Below are 21,819 nucleotides of genomic sequence, written 5' to 3'. Positions count from 1 at the left end.
TGTGCAACACAAGATCTCGACCCATCCAAAGAACAGAATGAAGAAGGATTTTTGAATTTCACGAGATGGAGAACCAGCTTGCTAAAACCTCATGAGAGAAATGCAACGCTGATGTTGGATGAAATACATCTGCAACAGTATTTTCAGTACAAGGGTGGATGTCTAACAGGTGCTGCAGCAAACTGTGCCGAGGCAGCTAAGACAGCTCACGTGTTTATGGTGCAGTCACTTTTTTTCATCTTATGAAGACGTCGCACACATATTTCCCCATTTCCAAAATATTGGGAGAGGAGCTCCATAATGTCCTCAGGAAAGCGATCCCGAGTCTAGAAAATGCTGGCCTCCATGTTGTACCCGCATCCAGCAAACTGACAGCAACCCCTCTTTCATGCCAGTGACAGCGTGCATCTTTTAAAATGTATCCGCAATAATTGACTCAATCAGAACAGTGTTGATAAGTGCCTTTACTACCTGCTTTGGAGCGTGATGAAAGCGAATACGAGATAATGCGAGGAGCTTCATTCAATTCTCTCAGAAAACTTTATGAAGCTGAGCAGGCTAGTGGTTGCATACGGGCTAACTTATAAGGCGCTGCACCCAACTAATTTGGAGCGGCACAATGTGAAGTTGGCTCTGAAGGTTAATAGTTTCTTTTCAGCAGCCCTAAGGATCAAACGCAGGGAACTCCAGCTATTACTTGCTGAGGGTACCGCAGAGTTCACCGACATAGTTGCACAGTGGTGGAGCATAGTTAATTTTCAAGATCCTCACAAGGGACAAAGGCTGCGAGAAGTCTGGCAAGAGCCAATAAGAAATGTGGTATGTCAGCAGATAGAATACCTGGACAACATTGTCACTTGGCGTGATAGGTGGAGGGCAAAAGAACAGCAAGTTGGCGTCCTGACAAAGAGGACTCACTCAGCCCTGCGATTACCAACATATGCTTCAATCGAAGTTTCACGTTACTGCCTGGATGAAGTTGGCTTTAATTATGTTCTTTTTGGGGAACTTCCAAACTGACTCCCTTGAGGCCAGGTTTGGGAAATACAGACAGCTATGTGGATCCCACTACAATGTCTCAATTACGGAAGTGTTTGAGGCAGAAAAGAAGTTACGCCTTCAGGGAACCTTGCTGCTGGCTGATTTTCCAGATTCCTGCAAACCAGATGGCAAAGAATCGAAAGCCGAGTTGCTGGTAGAGAAGTACGAGATTAAGCTGACGGACAACACTCTAAAAGGCCTCGTACGGACATGCCAGCACTTGTATACATTGCAGGCTTTTGTGCTCATGCTGCATTGAGGCGAAAACCATGTGTCGACTGCCGTGCACAACTCACACTAGCAGAGAGAGACCTGCCACCAAGTGACCATGTGCTCATCGAAAACGTAAGCAGAGGAGGCCTGAAGTTCCCCCAGCCATGTGTTGTAGATGCAGTGCTGTGCACTAAGGTAGTTTTCGAACAAATGACCGATATGAGAACTTGCTTCTCGCAGAAAGCAACCAGAGATTGGCCCTGGAAAGCATAACGACGTTTTTCTTTGCTGACAAAGAAGATCTGGAAGCCTGTTCAAGTAGCCATGATCCAGTCATCGTTCTGACAAATGTGCTCGGAACAGCTATTAACACCCTACTGAAGAACTACGCAGCGGCAAAGAATGATAACATACAGAGAAGTCAGATCCAAGCAAAGCAAAGAAAGCTAATGACTCTCAAGTGATCGGTATTAGTATGTCCAAATGGTTTGGTGGAGTTGGAGCGCAGCACTTCTGCCACCATTACAAAAATTCAAGAATGTGTGCTTGTATGTGGTCACCAATGTGAAAGAAAGCCATTTATAGTACAGCAGTTTGTAAATAGAATAGAGCATTTTTGTTGCTGCAAAAATGTTTCAGCAAAGTGAGTTCTCATGTGGGCAATGTGAATCTCATTGTGTAATATACATGCGATTCCTATGGATTGAATGCTTGTGTTATGTATAAAAAGGTTATGAATGTAATGCTGTCAGCCTTACTGTCGTAGCCTTCACAAAAAATATTCTATGTGAATAGCCTGCTAGAATATTCTATATTCTAGCAGGCTGCCATCAATGTAAAATATCAGATTTCATGTAAGTATAGTCAATTAAACATTTTTTGTTGTACATTTACATTGAATAACCTGTTATGTTTATTTATAAACACGCGAGAATAAAGTTCATTCTGCAACTTTTGAGACTGAGGAGTTTAGGATGCAACAATATAACCCGCTGCACGTTCTCTTTAACGTACGCGCGCTACGACGTGAGGCGTGCGAGGCCCAGGTGTGGTGACGTCATCCGGCAAGTGGAGAGGCCTGAAGAGAGTCTAGGTGGTGGTGGCCAAGTCCACTCCCACCCCTTCCGTCTCTTCCCCTTTGCACGCACAGGAAGGCGGCACTCGTGAAGCCACCATCTTTCTTGTCTCACCCTCGTACTTTCACTCGCACCTAAAGCACAAAGAGCCGGGGCGCGATAGGGTCTTACCACACTTGGACTTTATATGAAACATGATGCGGCTCCACTTTGGCGGTTGCTCTTGTTGCGCAGCACACGATTTGAGAGGTACGTTTGCAAGCAGCTGCTTCTAATTCAATAATTTGACTATCTGCATATTTATTGTCTCGGCGGCATGCCTTTGCGGCAGCAGTGAAATTATGTTACATTGAAATCGCACATAAACGCATTTATGGACAATAGGTTATCAAAAGTTAAATACTTTGTTATATCGAGAATTTTGCTATATTGAAATTTAACTATTAATCTGGAGAGAGTTGAGTTTGCACCGTTTTGTCAACTTGTTCAGGTCATTACTAACCTGTGTAGTTTGGGAAGGAATTGATGAATCTATTGCAACTCTTGTCATGTCATCTGCACAGAGAAAAGTGTAGAGTTATAAAGAGTTGGCGATATCATTAACGTACATGAAAAAAAATTAATGCATAAATTCCTCAGGTAGTTGTCTAAGTATGCCTAAGCATTGTGCCACTTGCTCATCTCCACGCAGCCCGGTGTCATTATCAATGTTATGGAAATTGATCCGACCAGTATAAACTCTTATCAACCTTCATCATCATTCGCTGCTCACATTCGATAGCGAAGGTAGGTTTAATTAGGATAGAGTTCATTATACCACTCGAACCTATGAACACTGGCATTAAGGCTAAAGCTAATTAGCCACAGTTAATATAGAGTTAATTAAGGTAATCGAACCCTCTACCTTTGGTGGGAGTAAATCCATAACCCTTTGGTGTTAAGATGAATTTAACATAGCTGTTGCAAAACCACCACTACATTTGCTGAGGGAGGTATGTAATGCTTTACCGATTGATCCATCGGTAAAGCATTACATACCAGGCACTTGTAGCCTTGTAGGCACAAGGCAGGCACTTGTAGCCTCTACAAGTGCTCAAGTCTGAGCCATTGTATTTTTTGCTTGCTTAAGGGGCATGAGCCATTGCTTATAGGGGGTATGAGCCATTCATTGTCTTATGTGACGGACAGATTTCTCCTTGGGTAGGCACCGAAATGCTTACGCATTTATAAAGCGGTCCAATTGTAAAGCCTTTAAGTAAATCGTTTGTCGTAACTTTGAAGTTAGACAATACTCCAGGAATGTAAGCAGTTAGTCATCTGTTTGACAAGAAGCTCCTTATGAGGGCTAGTGGAAGTCAAACAATTCCTGAAGCAGTTTACTTGCAATTTTATTACTGATGCAATCAAAAGCTTTAGTAAGGTCAATGAACAGTGCACCAGCATATAAGCCTGAGTCAAAAGCCAACTTACAATTTCCACTTTAACAAAATGGCGCAAGTGGATCTCCTAGCTCATAACTACTGTTGCAGTAAAAGCCAAGGGTTCATTCAGTATGGCTGCCAGACATTTTCAGTACAGCATTTGTAGTGGTTGATCAAACTGTTGTGGATGGATGCTTTTGAAAATTAGTCATGCGACATAAGCAATTTGCACTTGACACAAAATTTACCTCCTACAGTTCTTTTTCATCAGAAGAGAGATTAAGTTTCTGGGCATGCAGTTGAACCAAAGTGGTAACTGCCAAAGCCATGGATATCTCAAGTGTGCAAGAAACATAAGCATTAAAGCTTGTCGACGACAATTCTGTAGGTTGGGTAGGACAACAGAGTGTGAACTCTGTTGCACTAATTACCGTTTCCTTGTGCACAACTGACAACATTAAATGTATGCTGGAGGAATATTTGTGCATGATACCTGCAAACACACATAGTCGTTTTGCAGCGGCATGAGCCAAAGAGTATTGCAGCCCGATTATTAAATGTGGGCATGTTTAGTCATTCATCACTTGCAACTGTGCTCACATTATTTATTGTGGTTCAATGCCCTGCTTTATTTGCTTCATTTTGCGAGGCTGACAGTGTAGCAGGCCAACCCAAGTTTTAATATTTTATTTGCAAAATACTGAACTCAGCTTATTTAATATCGGTGTAACAGGCTTGGTCGACACTTTGTATTTCCCGGCATAAATTTTCCCGATCAGACAGGTTTCCATTGAACCCTGGATTTCAATATAGGTCTACATCATAATGAAATTTGTTTTAGTATTTGAATGCAAAGAGTGTCACTGCTGTTCCTGCATGATCTTAAACGTTACATTTCAGGCATTCTCAAGGCACCCAAGTAGTACGAAAACCTTAAGATCTCAATGAGTAAGAAGTTTGTCACCTATGGCAACACTGCCTACCTTTTACTCCCAGACTTATGCAAGCAATTCGGAGTCACGAGCCTGAAACCTTACGAAGCATTCTTTAAAAAGGCCGTGAGCAAGGTGTGGCAAGCTGTGGAGTGGGGCTTTGCTAAGGTTGCCACAGAGTTCGCCTTTGTGGGCTTCCACAAAAATTAAATGTCACGTCAGCAAGTGGGGTGTATGTACCATGTGACAACCCTTCTTGCCAACTGCCACGTGTATCTGTACGGCAGTCAAGTGCCTGACTGTTTCGATGTTTGCCTCCTGTCACTTGGCAAGTACATGCTGCCACATTTCACATAAAATGCGCATGAACATACGCAGGGTGTCCCACCACCTAAAAAGGCGGCAAACAAGTGCAGTGTAAGTGTTTTTTCAACATCACTAAAGCTCGCAAGAATGTGCAGGTTGGTAAACAATACCGAGAGTCAAGGTACGTGCACTAATGAACACGTCACCTGCTTTGCTAACTGCAATGTGGGGGTGGTATACAAGATTCCACTTTCCTGTGGAAAGTGCTATATTGGACAAACAGGCCTGAATGACCGGCCTAGGGAGCACCAAAACACTAAACGATTTAGTAGGCACTGGCCACTTGGTTGACCACTGCCGTAGATATACTCGTAAATGCTCTCCATGTTTTCATAACACGTAAGTGCTCAGACAGTTAGGATAGGGGAATGTTTTAGGCGTATTGCATTTCAAACGCTTCTGATGAATGTATAAGCGCTCCATCACTGGCACTCACTGATAAGTGTTGCACCTTGAGAAGAACCTGGTGAATGCAAATTGGCGAAAGTACAATCAAGGCCGCCTGATGGCGGGCGACAACGTTTCGCCGAGCCGCCAAAATTACAGCGGCATTGCAGATCGTGGACAACCGGTATTTAGCATGATCTTCATGACCACCAAGGAGCTCCAACTTTTCAAGGTCGACCGATGAGACGCGGCAACGCTAGGCCCCGTTATTGCAGCCAATGTTGAACCAGGGACCACGATCCACAGTGATGAATGGGCCGCATACAACTGCATCCCAAACTTAGTGGATGCTAACGGAGCGAGCCTCAATCTGCAATGGGAAACAGTAAACCACAGCGTGAACTTTGTGGACGCGATCATGGGGGTTCACACGTAAAAAATAGAAAGTTATTGGAAGAAAGTGAAGCGCCACCGTCTCTTCGCCGGCTGCAGGGTAACAGGACCGCTGCTGGAGTCGCACCTCAGATAGCTGTGGTGGAGGTCAATGGCCACACGTGCTGCAAATACATTTCTGTGTTTGTTAGAAACCATCGCTCGGCACTACTTGTATCAAGATTTTTCTGCGCTTGTTAGAGGCCATTGCTCGGCGCTACCCAGCGTGAAGGTACATCACAAAGTACAGTGCAGTCCACTTATAACAATACCACATATAACGATATATCGGTTATAACGATGAGTCGGCATGAGTCATTTTATGCATTAGGTCTATGGCGAAAAAAAAAAACATTTAGGACGATAGGTTATTCACCGCATATTGGATATAACGATCAAAATTTTGCCGTCTGGGCGGCATTTTCCGTGCCAAATAATCGTAACATTTGCGTTGCTTAGTTCCCTGAAACGAACGATGTCGAGACGAGACGATGTTTACCTCCGTAAGTTCGTATCTGCCGCCATTACCACGCAGCGCGTCCCGCCCCGCCCGCGCACCGGAGAGTACCTGAGTAGGCCAGCGCACCACAAGATGGCGTAGCTGCTTCATGCGCTTCAGCCACAGTCACTCCGAAAGAGAGAAGAAAAAATGCGACAAGCAAAGCGGCGCGGCAGCGCCGTGAGGGCCATCCTGGGGCTCCCCAAGTATTCCCCAGTGGCAGCTACACTTGCCGAGGCCAACGAGTGGCCTCTCTCTCTCCGAACGCTCCAGCGAGCGCTGGGACATGTAGACCGGCTGCACCGGACACCTGACGGCAGGGCTCTCCTAGAACGGCTTCGCAGCCTACCATCTTCACAGATGGGAGGGCTCTGCCTTCTTTATGAGCAGATCGTGACACACCCACCAGTGGTGACTGCCTCACCACCACCACAACACCGGCCACCAGAGGTCCACCTCTCCCTCGGTGGGGCTACAAAACATCGGACACCTGTGGCCACTCTGCAGCAGGCAGCATCCTGCAAACTCCAGGAACAACTGGAGGGCCGGCTGCGAGTGTTCACCGACTGATCCGTGATGCAGGATGGGTCAGCAGCAGCAGTGTGCGTCATCCCTGACAGAGCCATCAGCAGGCAATGCCGTCTCCCGTTCCCTGCGAGTTCGACCTCGACAGAACTGGTGGGGCTTCACCTGGCCGCAGATCTCCTGGCTGAGGACCCACCTGCACAACCGGTTAAGCCATCGTCTCAACCCTTTCATGATTGGGCGATCAAAGATGCCAACGTGCTTTAAGAATCAACACATCCCAGTCCGCTATCGCAGCAATCAGAAGGCGTGAATGACCCGCGACCTGTTCGAAGATTGGCTGCTCGTGTTCGACAGTATAATTGAAGGCCAAGGAAGAAAAGTAGTGTTGCTACTTGACAACTGTAGCGCACACAGCGTTAGCCCGAAGCTAACATCTGTTCAATTGATGTTTCTGCCTCCGAATACTACGGCAGGCCTGCCGCCGTTGGACGCCGGCATGATCGCCAACTTTAATGTCCTGTATCGGCGGTGCATGCTGGAGTGACTAATTTTAGTCATTGACCGCGCAGCTCCTTTCATGTCGGGTCATGCAGACGGGCCCCCTGACCTGAAGACCAGCCTTTTGAAAGCCGTGTGGTTCATTTATGGTGCATGGTATGAAGTAAAGCATACCGGATGCATCTAGAGAAGTGTACGTCGTGTCAGATGTTCCACATATTTTAAATGCATACGAAATAGTCTTTACAAGAAGAAAGTTTTGAAAAGACAAAGCCGATTCATAAAATAGTCCTGCTACGATACTCTTTATGTGGCAGACACAAAGCATGCTGCTGAGCTTGGGTATGCCCAAAGTTGACATTCAACCACGTTAATCCGTCGAATATGCTGAAAAAGAGTGAAACTCGCCACTGAAATTTCCAGAAATTCTGTTGCGTAAGGCATGCAGTTTTATGCACGTAGAGGTGAAGCTCAACTTTATAATGAAGAGCTAACTGTCGAGCTTACACTCTTTCTAAATAACCTATTTCATGCCCTTAACCGGCGCTTCCCAAGAGAAGGCCTCATTCTGCATGCAATGACTTCATAGTAATGGAAAATGCCTCCAGGTGGCTGGACAAGTGGGAGCAAGAAGTTGTTGATGGCGACATTCCTAAAGACTTTCTTGACCCAGTCAACTGCAGAGGGATTGCGAGTGACATTGAAGTCAGTGCGAGAGTTGTGAATTTATCTCTTGATGGAATGCAATTTCAAATATGTTCTCTCCTCTAAGATGATTCAAGACCCTTTGGAATGCTTTTTTGGGATAATAAGGCAAGCAGGAGGCCAGAATGAACATCCTACATTTCCGACATATTTGCAGCTTTACCAAATGCTTTCACTGTATTCAATGCTGAAGCCACCAGTTTGGGAACTGCACAGCCGCTGAAAGCAGCCAGTCTGCTTTTGCGACTTTGGCCAACCTGAGAGGCATATACAAGAGTTCAACTGCTGAATGGCCAGAAAAGCTGGAAGAGCTGAGACATAAGGTTGATCGTCTGACCAACGAAGGAAACTGGGAGTGCGAAGTACTTGAGCATGGTTATTGCAATGCAACTGTTGTTGACTGCATTATCTACTATGTCACCAGATTCGTAACAAGAAAGCTAGTCAATCGGGCATCGTGCATTGTTTGCAAAGAAGCACTTAACCCTTTCGCTGTCACGGACGTACCAATACGTTATCGTGCTTCCCCCCCCCTCAGTGTCACTGACGTACCGGCACGTTCTCTATCATACGTTCAAAATTTCGTGCCTGAGCGCAAAGCTGGCGCTCCTGGACTGGCCACGCCATCTGTTGAATCTTTCTACAAGTTCGTATTTTCGTCCAGCACTGTGTTGGTACATGTATTGAAGAGTACGGTGCAACTGCCACTCCCCCCTCTCTCCTTGCTTAGTGGCGCAGTCGCTCCACGTTCACTGGATCATGCGTCGCGCGCGTGTGGTTATGGGTTCAAGGGTTGTTCTGCCATCTCCGCTGGTTTGAAGGTTTTCATTTTTCTTCTGTTGGTGCGTCTGCTACGGCTCTCCGAAAAGAGACCGACACATGACTCGATTGCTGCTTTCGCTCTCTCGCCACACCCTCGCTTCTGGCTTGCTGCAGTAAATGTAAAGCCGCTCAAACTTTGCTTTAGCCTTTCTCCATCTCATTCTATCTTCTTGATCACACAACGTCCCGTATCTCTCCGTTGTGCGGGCAACTGAAAGCGCATCCTCCCTGCGCGCAGTTAGTTTCGGATGGCTGAGCGTGCGGGACCTTTGTCTGCTCATTGGAGCGGTGGCTCTTCCGACTCAGAATACAAGCCGAGATCGGATTCGGACAGCGTCTCATCCGAGGAAGAGGTGAGTTCCGCATCATCAGATTCGGATGTTGAAACGGCGGGACCATCATCCCGGAAGCGTGCGCGGCAAACGGAAGCTATGTGGAAGAGATTTCTCACTGACGTTGTTTCCTTTCAACACGTCACGTTCAGCACCGTCCGCAAGCGCAACTCTTCAACCGGATGCGCAAGAAGGTGACTATTTCAAGCTGTTTTTTGACGAGCCAATCGTTTCACAAATCGCGAGTGAAGACAAGCGCACAAGGAGTTGCGCGCACGTCGCGGCTGAGAGCTTGGGTGGAGACAGATGTAGCAAAAATGTACCATTTCCTTGCAGTCGTTCTGCTGATGGGCCTAATAAGAAAGAATGCCTTGCAGGACTACTGGAGCACGAACCCTATGTTGCACACACCATTTTTTGCAACCATTTTTTCGTTGAACCACTTCCTACTTCTCCTGCGGCTTCTCCATCTGAGCGACTCCACAGATCGGATGAGAAGAGTGTGGCCATTTACGGAAGCAATTCAGAGCAAGCTGAGCAGCCTACCAATTCCGCACCAAGACCTGTGCATAGACGAGTCTATGATGCCATGGAAAGGGCGGCTGTCATTTCGGCAATACATTCCTTCGAAGAGGCACCACTTTGGTGTCAAGTTATTTGTTCTTGGCGATGTCAAAACCGGCTACATTCTGAAATTTGTTGTGTACACTGGAGCGACGACAAACATGACCACGGTCGAGGATTTGGGATTTTCTGGCTCCGTCATTCTAGAGCTACTTGAAGACTACCTCGGAAAAGGACATTCGCCATTTGTAGATAATTGGCACAGTAGTCCAGCACTGTTCAACTGCCTTCAAGATAAAAAAACCAACACATGTGGAATTGTTCGGACCAACAGGAAGGGGCTTCCAAATTTCTCAAAAAAGATGAAAAAAGGGGAAGTGGAGTCATATCATACCAAGATGCATGATGTACGTCTGGAAGACACAGGGAAGGTGGATAGGATAACAGGCGAGAACAAGCGAAAGCCCGCATGTGTTCTCGAATACAATATGAAGATGGGATTAGTGGACAAGACGAACATGATGAGTTTTGCTGAAAGCTTGCAGCTGTACAATGACTACGAGTTTTTGTACCGATTTCGATTTAGCAAAAGTGCCGCACAGCAGCTGCTCGCAATGCTGCCTCTGCGGGAACACACTGACAGACGTGGGTTCCCTGTGCCGCCTCTCCTGCAGCTCCTTATCACACTGCAGTTGAATGGAGCAGGCACGTTTCAAATTGTGACCGGGGACCTTGTGAATGTTTGCCAGCAGACGTTCTCGCGGGTCATCGAGCGCGTTTCTACTATGATCGCCAGAAGGCTATTCACTGCGCTTGTGAAGTTTCCTGCTGCTTCAGAAATGAGCGGTGTGATGAAAGAATTTTATAAGTTAGGCGAGTTTCCCGGTGTCAGTGGGTGCATTGACTGCACCCATGTGCCAATTAAGAGCCCTGGTGGTGACCACGCCGAGGTTTATCACAACTGGAAAGGATATTTTTCGATAAATGTTCAGGTTAGTGCCCATTTCAAATATAGCAGAGGTGGTTTGATACGGAAATGCAAACAGAAGCGGTACAGAATGCCACTGATGGTATGACTGTAAATGTAAGACGTAAAACCAAGTAAACCACCTGAATACTTTACAACGCGGTTTCACACCACCAGTGTACATCTGCGGAACGACACTTGTCAATGCTTCGAATTTGCTAACCCGAATATGCACCAACGTCTCGCCCCTCATTGAAATGCAACTGCCGTGACCAGCACTTTGAAACCGCAAGGTCTTCCTCAGCATCGTAATATCGTAGTTCCAATGAAATCACAGCGCCGCCAGTGTATAACCCTTTATGTTTTCACCCAGTATAATCTCGATTGTGTGTATCTTTAGGGGCATAAAAATCAGTAGGTTATTAACCAGAATGTAACGAGAACAAGCACGCCCGAAAATTCGACAAGAGTACATATAATTACCTAAGTCAACTGTGTTGGAATACAGTGCTGTTATACAGCGAAGATTGCGTCATGTAATTTGGTGAAACATATGCTATAAGTAGCAAAAAGGTCACACGCGTTCCTTAATTATTCACGCTCACACATGCCACAGGAGATCACATGACGACTCAGCGCTTCGGATCACCCACAGCGGTACGACAAGCGGTTCGCAACATCTGAAATTTAGCACGTTGTTAAGCTAATGTACTTGGGCCGGGGCGATCCAAAAATTCGTATCGGGCATGATCATGTAATCGAGATTCAACTGCATAACTATCACAGAGCTACACTATTACGAGAACAGAATTATTGGAGCACCCCCTTTTGTTTTACTACTATGGTTTCAACAAGAGTATTCGCGCATTTTGCACAATCAATATGAGCGTTACTGTGGAGCTTTACAGTAATGCTCATATTTGCTTAAGACTAAAAAAGTCAAACAGTCTGTCAGTTAAAAATGTGATGCCACCATAAAATGCTTACCTGTACAGAATTTTCTCGATGTGCAAGTACATTTTGGATACCTACCGCCCTTATTAACGAAAGTTGCCGTTTCAGGGAATCACGGGCCCTGACCTACAATTTTACGGTGTAGTGGTCAGCTGGCCAGAGTCTGCCCATGACAGCAGAATTTGACAGCAGCTGTGCCAGAGTTCTGTACAAGACTGGTGTCATCCCCGGGATTCTCCTCGGAGATATGGGCTACGCCTGCAGGCCACACCTTACGACTCCAGTCAAGGATCCTGACCAAGGCAGCGCAGAGTACAGGCAAGCTAGCCAATTTCTATGAAGCAGTGTTGCAGAATATCAGAATTATTTTCAAGAAAAAGTGTCCTGCTAAAATGGTTGAAAAGCTTCTTGCATGCAAAGCAACATATTTGAACATGCAAGACTAGACAAAAGCCAACACAGAATTGAAACACTTTTTATTTGCTCATTTTCAAGAATGTTCTCACGATTCATTTCAAGAGCTCGTCATTGAAAGGCAAAATGTGTCAAACAAAGAAAGACAAAACACTGTCCGTATTACATCAAGAGCAATTGATCATCTCCCTCTCTGTTAATGTTTTCCCGGCAAAGAAAAATAATACAACTATTTTTTTCAGGTACAACAAGTCGCAAGCAAAAACAAGAAACCGCGTGGAACGCGTGTTTGGCATATGGAAGAGGAGGTTCCCATGCCTTCAGATGAAGCTACAAATTGAAATGAACACTTCACTTATAGTCATCACTACATGTGCGGTGTTTCACAACGTCAGCAGAATTCTGCGTGACCCATGCCCTCCCAATGTACAGCCTTACACTGCACCCAGTGTTCACCCGCCTGCACCAACGTTGCCGAATAGACAGCCACAGATGGCAATACAAGACTCCAGTGGCTTTTGAACCCATTCACGTATTATTGCAGATTATTTCTCGTAAATCCACAAGAACTCCGCATTCACTTTATATTACTTTTTAAAAGAACAGAAATAGGCAGGTAGGTAGGTTGAACTGGTGCATTCAGCGATACAGTAGATTCGTTTCTGGGCAAACAACTGTAGTGTTATGTTCTTGCATGCCTCCTCGTGGAACGTAAGCGGGAATGTGATCGTCGGCATTTGTGCGCTGCCCCAAAGCTGTCAGCAATCTACGCAGACGGTTTAAATGCGAGAAAAGTTTCCCGGCTCGTGTAGCACGTGTAGTGACCTTCATCAGCATGGCATCTGCACGCTACTCATGCCCAGAGCCGTAAAGGCGGCGAATTCGTCGGCTACATGAGACGGTCCATTTCTCTCTGTCCGCGAGAGAAGGGGGAGCGCAGCGTCCTGGCGTGCGCCGGCTTCGCAACACATGCATACTCCAAACTTGCACTGTGTTATGGTAGCTGCATGCGGGCTGTTTCACAACACACATGTGAATAGAAAATTTGTGCCGCTTTGCGACGAAACCTGCATCAAGGGTGGGAGATAAACATGCACCTTCCATTCAGCGTGCTAACATGAAGGAGCTAGCAGTAAATCAAAATCCAGGTTTGGGCGAGCTCGTGTATTCATAAGGTCTTCCAAGACCAGTTACCATCCGTCCGTCTGCACCCGTCCCGTCTTTGTGTTCGTTGCCCCAACCTTCTCGTGCTGCCTTTAGAAAGCCTGCTAGCAGCAAGTCATCCTCTCACTAATTCTGTGGCAAGATACAGTAACTGCATAGGTTGAACTACAGGGCTGGCTGTAGCACACGCGCTGCACGCCTGTAAAATGTATCAAGCTAAACTGTACTTGGTAATTTGTTACTATTTCTTTGCCTGTGTTCATGAATGCAAAAGCATTTTTGGCATATCAGCGATGCCATTGTAAACACACTCCACTTTTAATGGGTGTTCCTGCCATCACCGTATTCCAAGCACTGTTGTTCTCGAGCGTTTGAATTTATTTTGCTTTGCAGCAGCCTCCCACTTAGCTGAAAACGGGAAGCAATAGAAGACATCATCGCGGCCGCTGGTGCTTGTGCAAGCATAGGCTGCACAGAATGCCAGCATGATTGGCCCACCACTTCAATTAATGCTGAGCACGTTAACTACAGCACGCACACAGAAACAAGCACAGTCAGGCACGGTCGCAGTGACTGCAAAGGAACGCAACACCAGTGTTGACGTCACTACACCGCGGTTTCCCGTCTCCGCTGACATCGTCAGCGTCAGCAGCAGCGCGCGGCGATTGACGGGGGGCGGAGCGACAGCGCAATTTTAGCCGACTATTGCGTCGCTCCTAAGTGAAAAATCCCCCAAAATATTTTACCTGCATGGTTTATAAGGTTCCCGCATCCGTATATGAGCGTCTTTTTGAATTCGACAGACTCTTCAGCTTCCCAACAGTTCGCAGTTGTGCACAGATTATCATCAACAACACAGTATTGCTAGTTGTATGCCTTTTCAACAATCTGCATTAACCTACAGAAGCATCTACAGAAGCCTGCGAGTATTATTGCAGAATGTCATTCCATGGCACGTGCTGGGAAAAATGATTTGCCTAACGTGATATGTATTCGTGGTATTAATACGGCACCGAAATAGAGAGTCGACGAAAGCCCTTATCGGATAGGTATATTGAAGTAAAGGAAACAAAACGTCTCGATGTCGACAGTGCTCTCGTTCATTCTTTTTTTTTTCTCGATGTGGTGCTGCATGATTGTGTTCGTGGAAAAAGGTGTGCCATGGGCGCTGTTTTTCTGCTGCGTTTTGTTGAAAAGAGGTGTTCGTGATTGCGTGATAACAGTCAAGCTGGATATAAAGATGCAATTAATGCCCTGTTCACCTGCAAAAATGAAAACAGTCTGTACAGTGTCCCCTCTGTTCGCGTACGACAGCTCCCTCACACTGGAAGTTGCTTCGTCAGGCGAAAGCTTTGGGTGCTCAGACGTCCCAGCACTAAGTTTGTGGTATAGCCAATAAAATACATTTGGTTTATTAGCCAATGTGTTATCTAACTTGAAACTTAACAAAAATATATGGTGTCCATTTCAGGTAAAGAGGAAGCGTCCAGAACACAAGCACCGAGACTGCCCAGCCAGTGGCACTGCCCATCTGAGCGAAGTGCCTGATGTTGAAGACCCACCTGCGTCTTCATCAGCCAAACAATGGTACAGGGACAAAGTCAGTGCCCCTGAAGAAGACAATGCAGTTGAAAAAAGAATTAAGACTTTGCAGCAAACGAAGCGAAGGCTTGCGAAGAGAAATGAGACAGCACAAGAAGTCAAAGAAATCAGAGAACGAAAACTCCTCTCAGAAGAAGGCTCACACGTGTTAATATCTGCCTTTTCAAGTGACATTCAGCAGATTCTCTGCAGGGTGGGCAACGAACAGAAGGGCAAGTACCCACGTGAGCTCCATGCATTCGCACTGACATTACATTTTTATTCTCCGGCCGCTTATGAGTACATCCGATCCAAATTTAATGGTGCCCTTCCGTCACAGCGTACACTTCAGGATTGGTATCGATCAATCAACGGAGCTCCTGGTTTCATGGCTGAAGCATTTTCTTTTCTTGAAAATGCTTGCGCAAGCACAGAGTGAACCATTTTACTGCGCACTGGTCGTGGATGACATGGCCATAAAAAAACATGTAGAACTTGTTGGAGACAAGATAGTTGGGTATGTAGACTTTGGAACGGGGCTAGATGATGACAGTCTCCGCAAAGCCAAAAATGTGTGTCTTCACGATTGTTAGCATAAACATCAGAATCAAGATGCCAGTTGCATATTTTTTAATTCACGCACTCACTGGCGCAGAGAGAGTGGAGCTGACCAAGCATTGTATTGAGAAACTTGCATCAGTGCAGGCTGAAGTTGTCTCTCTTGCATTTGACGGTGCGTCGTCGAACTTCACAATGGCTAAGTGTTTAGGTGCTCAGCTTCGACCGGACACTTATCAGTTTATCACAAGTTTTGCCAACCCAACTGATAGCACTAAAAAGGTTTACATTATCTTAGATGCCTGCCATGTGATTAAGCTCAACCGTAACTCGCTGGCAACCGCAAGTCACCTCGTTGACATGGAAGGAAGGCATGTGAAATGGTCTTATGTAGGGGCATTGGAGGCACTGCAACGTGAAGAAGGGTTGCGGCTTGGCAACAAGCTTACGAAAGTCACTGTCCAGTGGGAAAAGCAAAAAGTGAAGGTGCGATATGCTGTACAACCATTGAGTGCCTCAGTTGCCGATGCTTTGGACTTCTGCGAACAGGTGCTCAGGCTGCCACAATTCAAGGGTGCCAGCGCAACATCAAAGTTCATTAGAACTTTCGATGACTTGTTCTACATCTTGAACTCCAGCAACCCACTAGCAAGGTCGTATAAACCACACCTTCTGAAGCAGAACGAAGCCTGCTGGAAGCCGTTTTTTTCTGAGACCCGAGCATACATAAAGGGACTGAGAGATCCGGCAGGGCATGCAATTACAGACTGAGAAGGTCTGAAAAAGCTGGGCTCGTTGGCTTTTTGATATGCATGGCAAGCACCGAAAGAATGTTCGACGAGCTTGTTGGCAAGAATCAGCTGAAGTACTTGCTGACTTCTTCGGATGCATACGTGGACGAGGCGGACATAACAACAATCGCACAATTTATGGCTGCATACAAGCACCCGTTGGTTCAGATGGAAGTAACGTCTACCAGTTCTGGAAACTTCTCCCAAGATATGGTGCTTATCTTGCATGCAACCACAACAGTAGCCATGGTAGATGCAAAAAGCACGCTCACTGACATGCGCAGGTCATCAATCCTACAGCCCGATGCCCACAATTATACACATCGCATTGACTGGCCCGAAAGCCTTTCTGCATTTTTCGATGCCATGGTACATACATAGCAGGCTTCATCGTTCGGAAAGTTTGTACAGCAACAACATGTGAGCAGTGCATCACCGCCCTGCATTCAGATGAGCTGGCACCTTTAATTAAGCAAACGAGCCGAGGTGGACTTATTTTACCGTCACAAGACGTCATTGGCCACTGTTACTAGACAGGGTCAGTTTCAAAACTCCGCTCTGTTGCGCGGAACCACCACTGGTTCGTGCTTTAGTGGCGGTGCCACCGAATCCGGCTCCACCTGCCACACCGGCGCGACCAGATGCGACTGCGACGGAGCTGCGCGTCGCGACTCGTCTTGGCCTTTCAGACTTCTGTGGTGGATGCATGCAGGCAGGTCTTGGTCGCTTGATGTTTGCGATTAGCAAGCAATTACCATGCCCACATGTTGCGTGCCGGGCTGCAAGAGCGGCTACCACAACGACACGAGCAGCGTCACAGCATTACTTTTCTGCACCCAGCGACGACGCCTTGCGTGCTGCATGGAATCGAGCCATCCCGCATGCTGACAGGGAGTCATCAGTTAAGTCGAGAGTATGCGACCTCCACTTCCACGACCAGGATGTCCTCAAAAATTATGTGCACATAATTGACGGGAAAACAGTGGAAATGCCTTGCGGTAAGTGGACCCTCGTCAGTGAGGCTATTCCAAAAGTTTTTCCTAATCTTCCTGCATACATGACAAAGCCTCCAGCTAAGAAGCGCAAAGTACGATGCAGCACAAGCGGAAGAATTGAACAGCGCAGCGACTTGCAGTGCAGCAGTGATCAGGACGGCAGTTTTTCAAGCTTTGAAGATATGCAATGCAGCCTAAATGACGTGGAACGTGTTCAAATGCCGGGGTCGTGGAAAAAAATTATCGTTGAAGACGGAGGCGACAAATTCATTGCATTCTCCAGACTCAAGTCTGAAGACAGGCTACTGCGGATTGAGAAGTGTGTTGCTGTGGGTGGAGATAATGTGGCCACGGCAAGTGCTTATGGGCGCGCCGCGAAGGCGTTTACAAATGTGCACATTCGCAACGTCAATGACATATCCTCCCTGGTGGATTCAGTAAATAAGCTGCACGTCCGCCAGGGCTGCACTGTCATTGGGAGTGTTTCACAAAAGTGTGAAACTCTTTCAGTGCAGCCAATATGTACTAGATGCCGCACGCAAAAGAAGAGGAAAGTTAAGAAAACGTTCCAGAATAAAGAGCATCTGGCGTTCAGGAAGAAGATAAAGAATCTTCACAAGGCCCCGAGAGCAGCAGCGGCCAGAGCTTCCTTTGTGAGGAACATAAATACCTTAAAGGAGCAGCTGATGAATGAGCGTTCATAGGAGATAGCGAAAGCATTGGACTCGTTACCTGCACTGCAGCAAGTGGCCTTTGAAAATTCTTTAAGGCAAGTTGAAGTAAAACGACCGCAGGGGATAAGATACACACGAACTGCCTTTTGCCATGCATTGCCAGTCCTAAGGCATACAATTTGTTGCGCAGCATGAAGCTGCTTGCACTTCCAACATGTAGCCGCTTAAACCAGATTATTTCACGTGTGCCATGCGAGTATGGCTACAATCAAATAGCCCTGGAAACAGTCCAAACATTTTTTAAAGGGACACTAAAGGTTAATATTAAGTCAATGTGGACTGTTGAAATACCATCCCAGAAACCTCGAAACGCTTGTTTCGTGCGAAGACTTATTTTAAGAGAAAATGAGTTCTAAAGCATCCGCGTAACTCTAGCGCCGTTCAAATCACCCGCCCTCCAATCGAGGAGCTGCGACGTCATGGTCTCAGTGACGTTGCACCGTCAGTGAGTAAAACGGCTCCCGTAGACGGCGCTACGGCTTTTCTGCACAAAACGCAAATGCGTGGTCAGGAACGGAGCCAAGACAGAGCCGACAGCAGCGCGAAAGCGGAACTATGGTGGCTAACAGAAGGGAAAGCACACGACGATAAGCTGGTTCTTTATTTTATGACGCCAACTTCGACGCTCGTTGCAACGGACGACCCTGACAATGACACATTGGCTCGCAATGCTGGGCTCGAGTTCAGCGATTTAAGCACTGATGAATGTGACCTGTTGCTGAGGGCTCATGCTGCCGGTGTCGTTGCATACTACTACGATGGCGGCCTGCTCTGAAAGGCACTCCACGCGACTTCAGTAAGTCGGCGTTGAACTCGTAATCCTCTGGACGAAAGTGCAGCGAGCACACTACGGCACTTAACCACTTCGAACGGAGAGGTTCACTCGTTGGCCCACAGTGATAAGCAACGTTGGATTCGCCGCTGCAACTGCCCTTGGCCAAGTTCTGCGGACCGTTCATGCATCCCACAACATCACATGGACGTGGCATTCTCGCCGCTTGTTCCAAATGCAAGTTTCGCGAGCCAGCAGGACCACCGCAGCACAACGCGATAGAGAAACAACTGAAACTCCAAAGCGCGCGCGGCGCAAAGTCGAGCAAAAATGGAACCTTTCGATCACCCATACTACTCAAGGGTAACGTCGAAATGTTATTTTTTATTAGCATCGAATAGAAGTAGACAAGTAACATTTTCTTCAGTCTTATAATCTAATGAAATTATCTTTTTAATACGGGTAGTTGAGTACTAGTGACATAAATTAAGATGAAGAGTGCCTTTGTCATCGGGCTAGTACCGGAATGTCGTTGGGGGGTCTCAAATCGTGCCATGCATTTACCTCAATTTCTCGGTTACTAAAGCTCTGTTCGCGATTATATTGACGCCTTAGACGTTCTAGAGCATTGCTTTATCACTTTAACTTGACTTTCTGGTAACCTTTAGCTTTAGTGTCCCTTTAAAGGGTTGCCTACAGCTGAAAAATATGGCACACTCGTAATTGATGAAGTTAAGCTGAGACCATCACTAGATTTCAACAAATCCACCTACAAGTTTGGTGGATTTGTGGACTTCGGCGGTTCAACAGGCCAAGAGGGCGTAGTACCAGCTGATCACGCTCTTGCGATTATGTTTGTGCCGATGTTTCAGAAGTGGGTACAGCCAATCGCAAGTTTTGCCACAGAAGGTGCTGCGCCCGGAAGCGTTCTTGCCAAGCTCGTTCTGGAAGCTGTGCTTGAACTCGAGCATCGTGGGGCATTGGTTATGGCTGTCATCAGTGAAGGTGCGGGGAACAATCATTCTATGTGGACACATGCAGGAATATCAGGGAAGCTCTGCAAACCAGTGAACAAAGTTCCACATCCTTCACTTGAAGATGGATGCTTCCTGAACTTCATGTGTGATGTACCACATATCATAAAATGTGTGCGAATCATCTTCTCACTCACCCATATGCAAAGGTAGTAAGCACCTCAACCTCTTTCTAATTCAATATAACTGTTACCTTGTTCTTTATTGCAGGCTGGCTGTGACTGCATTAATTTCAAGGATTTTCAGCATCTCTTCGACACAGAAAAGAAGGCACACCTAAAAGTCGTCCCAAAACTTACAGCTTCACATGTGAACCCTGGAAAGCTGGAAAAAAATGAATGTCCGGCTGGCAACTCAGGTGCATTCATAAGCTCCAGTGCTTTTTGTTCATTCTGGCTGTCTTTGCATATTTTTAGCATTTGCAACTGTTAATCAAGTTTGAACGTGCATCTTCTTTGCATTTCTTTCTGTATTTAACATGCATATTCTTTTTCAGCTGTTCAGCAGAAGTGTTGGAATAGGATTAAAGTTTTATAGGGAGCAACGTACACCAGGCTTTGAAAACACAGAGGGCACAGAAATATTCACCTTGCGCATGAATGATCTCTTCGATGCGCTGAATGCCAAATTTCCAGTTGAGGGAATAAAGAACTCTCGCCAGATCAAGGTAAAATTTTTGTGTATTCAAGCAATTGCTGTTTACTGAAGGCAACAAGAATAATACATAATTGTCTGCACCTCTTTTGTGCAGTGTTGTAGGTCATTCAAGATTTCCTTGAATTGCTGAATACAACGAAAAAAAGAAAACAGCCTCCAGCAAAACACAAAGCTTTTTGCCTCTCAGACGACAACAGGATCTCTCCGCGTGACCCTCATGTCTGTTCTGGATATAATTTCTCTGTTGCATGACAAGAATGTCCTATATGTCCTGTCTGTAGGCTGCTCCACGCACTCAGAAGAGCTTTACGCCGGAATTATATAAAGTTTTATCTAGTTACACGCGTGCATTTTTATGCAAAGTTTCTGAGGCAGCAAAAGGACCAGAGTGTGCAAGTAAAGGCAGCAAGGAAGAAGGCAAAGTTGCTTTAGAGGCATTCTCGCTTAAATGGAAGCTAGTCGAGATCAATAAAATTTGAATACGAAAAAAAGTATCGTGTGCTTTTCTAGCATGACATTGAGTAACAATGAATGCATTCCAGCCACATATTTCTTCAACAAGGCACAAATGATGAATGTGGATAGCTTCATCAGGTGACGCGTGCTATGCGTATGGAAGGATCTCCGGCTCTTTTTTTTCTTCCAGGCTGCAATGACGTGCAGAATTATAACTATGCTATTTATGGCAAGCGGCACAACCAGGACTTACAGCCTGCGAAATAAAATGCTTAATTCTGCGACTCTAAAAGGTAAGCGCGCGTCAGCAGCCCGATACCAACGAACCGCCGCGCACTGCTGCAAACGGCAGTCAGCTGGAGCCGGATGAGACGGTTCCGCCGCCTGGCGACAGGCGCAGGAATGGAGTCGCGGGATGGCGTGCCACATTGCCGTGCGATCCGAGGTGTTACTCTATGTAGACTTAAAAATTCGATCTTTCTGCGAAATTTGAGAAACAACTATTTAGCAGAAATCGCAAAATCTGTTTTATTTGGACGTTCCTGTAGAAGCGGCAGCTGTCGGCAAACCACTAACAGTGTTGATATGGTAACCTTGCGTTGTGTTTGAGTGTTTCACGCGCTTGTTTAACGTCATCGCGGAGACTAGCGGAGTTCGTATGACCGTGCACAACGGGTGACACCAGGACGACACCGGGCAAGTGATGAAACATTCCACAGCCTGCTCTATTTTTTCTGTGCCTGCCGAATGCACCCTCCGCAGCCGTCGGCGCACCTCGGTTTGTTACGCTACTGAATGCCGAGTGGTGGCGCTAGTCACGTCGGGGTCGTGTGCATTCGTCTTCCGCGGCTGCACCGCGCTGTTGGTCAGTCGCATGCACGTATTTTGACCATTGTACAGTGGCAATTTAGTCTCTTTGGCTCGCA

General features: G+C 46.4%; 1 long non-coding RNA gene across 1 annotated transcript in view; it reads right to left on the bottom strand.

The window, feature by feature from the left end:
* Nucleotides 1-21,819, bottom strand: part of LOC140219423 (uncharacterized) — a 109,881-nt gene that overhangs the window by 81,057 nt on the left and 7,005 nt on the right. The window lies entirely within an intron of this gene.

This window comes from Dermacentor andersoni, chromosome 7, assembly GCF_023375885.2.
Source record: "Dermacentor andersoni chromosome 7, qqDerAnde1_hic_scaffold, whole genome shotgun sequence".
Taxonomy (NCBI): Eukaryota; Metazoa; Arthropoda; class Arachnida; order Ixodida; family Ixodidae; genus Dermacentor; species Dermacentor andersoni.
Note: the sequence above shows the minus strand (reverse complement) of the source record. Positions and strands in the feature narration are given on the sequence as shown.